The sequence below is a fragment of the Pan troglodytes genome, chromosome 15 (assembly GCF_028858775.2).
Source record: "Pan troglodytes isolate AG18354 chromosome 15, NHGRI_mPanTro3-v2.0_pri, whole genome shotgun sequence".
Lineage (NCBI taxonomy): Eukaryota > Metazoa > Chordata > Mammalia > Primates > Hominidae > Pan > Pan troglodytes.
In genome coordinates this window covers 100,356,491-100,362,224 of record NC_072413.2, presented here as the reverse complement: position 1 = coordinate 100,362,224, position 5,734 = coordinate 100,356,491, and positions in this window count along the sequence as shown.

Genomic DNA, 5,734 nt, shown 5'->3' with positions numbered 1-5,734 from the left:
ACCATGCCTGGCTGATTTTTACAGGCATGCACCACCACACTCAGCTAATACCGTATTTTCAGTGAGATGGGGTTTCACCATGTTGGTCAGGCTGGTCTTGAACTACTGACCTCAGGTGACCCACCCACCTTGGCCTCCCCAAGTGCTGGGATTACAGGTGTGAGCCACCGTGCCTGGCCAAAAGCATTTAAAGGCAACATTTCTTAGGATTTCTCTTTCCTCTGCCTTTGCTATATTTATTAAGATCTGACTATCGGCTGGATGCAGTGGCTCATGCCTGTAATCCCGGCACTTTGGGAGGCTGAGGCTGGCGGATCTCAAGGTCAAGAGATTGAGACCATCCTGGCCAACATGGTGAAACCCCGTCTCTACTAAAAATACAATAATTAGCCGGGCGTGGTGGTGGGAGCTTGTAGTCGCAGCTACTCGGGAGGCTGAGGCAGGAGAATTGCTTGAACCCAGGAGGCAGAGGTTGTAGTGAGCCAAGATCGCGCCACTGCACTCCAGCCTGGTAACAGAGCAAGACTCCGTCTCAAAAAAAAAAAGAACTGACTATCATCAAAGTAGGCACTCGGGCATCTTGCAGTCGAGACCACATGGTCAGCCTTTGACAGGAATGGTGGTGTCCACTACGGCCTCCCCTGCATGCTGAGGAAGCGGCTACTGCAGTGAGCTGCAGAGGCAGATGAGCTGGGAGAGGCAGGACCCCAGAGGCGTCACTCACCCAGACCTGCCTGGGAGAGGCCTTGGCATCAAGTCCACAGGCAGTCACTTTTATGTTGGGGGGTACTTAGAGAATAAATGCTCTTCAGAGGAGATGTTGAAGGATTTCGTACCTGCACAGGATTTCTAGGACAACTCACGCGTCCCTGATGGTGCACTTCCCGGACACCCTGCAGCAAGTTCCTCAGGAAGACTAATGGAAAGGATCAGTACTGCTAAGGACAATCAGAAGTAAAAGACCTAAGTGATGAACAAAAACAATGAATCTGCCAAGCAACTTCTATCTGAAAGGAACAATGAAGTAGATTGATTTGGGACATCTAGCTGAACCCACTGGATGAATCATATACAGTTATGCCCTCCACCTCCAGAAATCCTGCCAATTTGAATATGAAAAGCCAGAAAGCCACAAAATCAAAGAGAACAGGATTGGGGGAGGAATTCATAATAAGTACATTTTTTAAACACCTTTAACAATTTTTTTTGACAGAGTCTGGCTCTGTCGCCCAGGCTGGAGTACAATGGCACAATCTCGGCTCACTGCAACCTCTGCCTCCCGGGTTCAAGCAGTTCTTCCACCTCAGCCTCCTGAGTATCCGGGATTACCGGCACCCGCCACCACGCCCGGCTAATTTTTGTATTTTTGTAGAGATGGGGTTTCACCAGCACTCGGCTTCCCAAAGTGCTGGAATTACAGGCGTGAGCCACCCCGTATGACCTAAAAAACCTTTAAAATTTATGACTTCAGGCCAGGCACGGTGACTCACGCCTGTAATTCCACACTTTGGGCGGTAAAAGCAGGTGGATCACCTGAGGTCAGGAGTTCAAGACCAGCCTGGCCAACGTGGCGAAACCCTGCTCTACTAAAAATACAAAAATTATTTGGGTGTGGTGGCGCGTGCCTGTAGTCCCAGCTACTAGGGAGGCCAAGGTGGGAGAATCACATGAACCTGGGAGGTAGAGGTTGCAGTGCACCGAGATCGCACAACTGCACTCCAGCCTGGGCAACAGGGCAAGACTCTGTCTCAAAAAAAATAAATAAATAATAACTTCAGGAAATACAAAAGCTAAAAAGTAATCACAGTGTATCACACATAGATGTGAATAGCATTTGCATGTCATCAATAATAATATGACCTTGGCTGGGTGTGGTGACTCACACCTGTAATCCCAGCACTTTGGGAGGCTGAGGTGGGTGGATCACCTGAGGTCAGGAGTTTGAGACCAGCCTGGCCAACATGGTGAAATCTCATGTCTACTAAAAATACAAAAATTAGGCTGGGCGCACTAGCTCAATGCCTGTAATCCCAGCACTTTGGGAGGCCAAGGTGGGTGGATGACCTGAGGTCAGGAGTTCAAGACCATCCTGGCCAACATGGTGAAACTCCATCTCTACTAAAAATACAAAAATTAGCCGGGCATGGTGGTGCATGCCTGTAATCCCAACTACTCAGGAGCCTGAGGCAGGAGAATCCCTTGAACCCGGAAGGCAGAGGTTGCAGTGAGCCGGGATCGTGCCACTGCACTTCAGCCTGGTGACAGCGAGACTCTGCCTCAAAAAATAATAATAATGATAATAATATGACCTGGCTAGGCATGAGTCATTACGGGCTCACACCTGTAATTCCAGCACTTTGGTGGCTGAGGCAAGCAGATTGCTTGAGCCTACCAGGAGGTTGAGACCAGCCTGGGCAACATCTAAAAAAAAATACAAAAAACTAACCAGGTGTCATGGTGCATGCCTGTGGTCCCAACTACTCAGGAGGCTGAGGTGGGAGGATCACCTGAGCCTGGGACATTGAGGCTGCAGTGAGCCACGACTGCACCACTGCACTGCAGCCTGGGCGACAGAGCAAAACCCTGTGGAAAAAAAAAAAAAGTGCCTCAGAGGGCATTAAAGATCCACTCTGCCCTGGCTCCTTTCTCTCCTGCTGGTTCAGCTCTCCCTACTCCTGTGACCATTTGGGAGGTGCCAGGGCTGCAGTGCCGTGGGTGCCTGACCAGGGGTACCCAACCAGGGTTGCAGCCACAGGAATCCTCATGGTTTCCAGGGAACACAAGGGAATTTTCTTTCTTTGCCTTTAGTAATAATAACTGAACATGGACCAGGTGCCAGGGATCACGACAAATGCTGAAACCACGTGTCCTCATTGAAGCCCCAGCCAGCCACCCCTGGGAGTCATTTGGGTGTCCTTGTCCCCTGGTCTGTACTCTAATGTCTTTTCACACTTGCTCTTAATCTGAGTATTTGAAAATAAAAGTACTATGTATACAAAACAAAGTTCTTCATGAGAAAAGGAAATTTCCATTTATCATTCTTTTCATAAATAAGGTTATGTCTGTTTCTTTTTTTCTTTCTTTTTCTCTACAGGTGTGCACTACCACACTGGGCTAATTTTTTTTTTTTTAATTTTTAGTAGAGATGGGGTCTCACTGAGTTGTCCAGGCTGGTCTTGAACACCTGGGCTCAAGCGATCCTCCCGCCTCAGCCTCCTAGTTTACGTCTATTAGAAGGGGGTTGTAATGTGGAAGCTGTGCATACATCTGTCTCTATGCTGTATTGGGGAACTCTGCAAAGGCCAAGCTGGAAGAGAGGATAAGGCACAGGGCTCCCAAAGAGTAGGGCCCATGAGTCCCCCTCACTGCCGTCAGTCCTGTGCCTGGCACACAGCAGCACTCGACAGGCACGTGGCCGATTCACAAGGACACTGCTCTCAGAGCCTCCTGTGTCTTCAGTTCTGTCCAGTGGAACAAAGGTTTATTTGTTGTGGGTTTTTTTTACGTCAGTTACATTGCCCATCCATTCATAGTAGCACATACACAGTGGTGAAACTAAGATGTGTTGGGATATTCACTAGTGTCCTATAGATAGAAAATAAATGTATATTTACCAGGGCCTCATCCAGACCATGGTCATACTCGAGTCAGCATGTTGTGTCAGTTACCTGACAGTGGTTATGAATGATCCTCAAGAGGGCTCTGTCTCCATCTCCAGGATCCCAGGAGGGCACTCATGGTGGTTTATGGGACTCTGGACTCCTGAGAAGCGGCCTTGAATCTACAGGATACATCTACAGCCTGACCTGACCACCTGACACTCCCAGGCAGCCGCGGCTTGCTCCCCTGCTGGCCATTTCCAGCCTGCTAGAAAACCCACCTTTCTGTTCCTACCGACCCTGGCTTTGAGATCAAGTGAGGGTAGGGAATGCCCCTGGTCACTAAAAGGGCTATAGGAAAGGCTGGCTCTCTGAGAATACAGCTGCCCTCCAGGGCAGGACCTGGAAGGAGCACAGCGCCAGGGCGACACATGGTCACAAGCCCAGCTCTGTCCCTGAGCAGCGTGCTCTCTGCTTGGGGTCTCTCCTGACCGTCTCTGCAAGGCGTGGGGAGAGACGTGCTGCTCCCTTTGAATGCTTTCTTCCACGTGTGGACAAATGGCCCTTCCCTTCCTTCCCCGTAACACAGCCCATGGAAATATTGAAGACATGCCACTAAGTGACTTTCCAAGTGGGACATCAAAGAACTGGGCTTCTACCCTGAGCAGCATCTTGCTGTGGACCTCAAGTAAGTCACCCCATCATTTATGCCTCACCTTCCTCATCTGTAAAATGTGAGGAGAGCCAGGCACCGTGGCGCACGCCTGTAGTCCCAGCTACTCAGGAGGCCGAGGCAGGAGGATCGCTTAAGCCTGGGAGTTAAAGGCTGCGATGAGCTATGATTGCACCACTGCACTCCAGCCTGGGCAACAGAGTGAAAACTCATCTCTAAAAAAAAAAAATCAGGCCGGGGCCGGGCGCAGTGGCTCACGCCTGTAATCCCAGCACTTTGGGAGGCCGAGGCAGGTGGATCACGAGGTCAAGAGATCGAGACCATCCTGGCCAACATGGTGAAACCTCATCTCTACTAAAAATACAAAAATTAGCCGGGTGTGGTGGCGGACACCTGTAGTCCTAGCTACTCGGGAGGCTGAGGCAGGAGAATCACTTGAACCCAGGAAGCGGAGGTTGCACTGAGCCGAGATTGCACCATTGCACTTCAGCCTGGCGACAGCAAGACTCCATCTCAAAAAAAAAATCAGGCCCAGTGCAGTGGCTCACGCCTATAATCCCAGCACTTTGGGATGCTGAGGCGTGTGGATCACCTGAGGTCAGGAGTTCGAGACCAGCCTGACCACCATGGAGAAACCCCGTCTCTACTAAAAATACAAAATGATCCAGGTGTGATGGCACATGCCTGTAATCCCAGCTACTTGGGAGGCTGAGGCAGGAAAATCGCTTGAACCCTGTGGTGGAGGTTGCGGTGAGCCAAGATCGAGCCATTGCACTCCAGCTTGGGCAACAAGACCAAAACTCCATCTCAAAAAAAAAAAAAAAATCATTGGCCAGGTGCAGTGGCTCATGCCTGTACTGTAATCCCAGCACTTTGGGAGGCTGAGGTGGGCGGATTGCCTGAGCTCAAGAGTTTGAGACCACCCTGGGCAACATGGTGAAACCCCGTATCTACTAAAATACAAAAAAAAAAAATTAGCTGGGCATGGTGGCATGCTCCTGTAGTCACAGCTACTCAGGAGGCTGAGGCACGAGAATCGCTTGAGCCCAGGCGGCAGAGGTTGCAGTGAGCCAAGATCGCGCCACTGCCCTCCAGCTTGGGCTACAGAGTGAGACTTGGTCTCAAAAATAATTAAATTAATTTAATTTAATTTAAAAAATCATGCAAGTAGAAATGACTTTTTCCCCCTTCTATCAATAAAATGCTGCCCAGAATGACTAGCTTATTTTCTTTTTAATTGAACCCAAAAGAAGCTTCTAGTATGGAGCAAGTCTGGTGGAAAAGCAGCATATCTCCCAGGAGAGAAGGGAAACGGAGCAGGGCCAATCATCAGGTGACACTGCAGTGCTACTCATCACCATCATGAAAAACTCACGAGCGTCAGACGCGCCACAGGGATTCCTGATCAGGTAATAGCTGCTATTATTATGACAAGCTCTGTAGAAAAATGTAGACAGCAGGG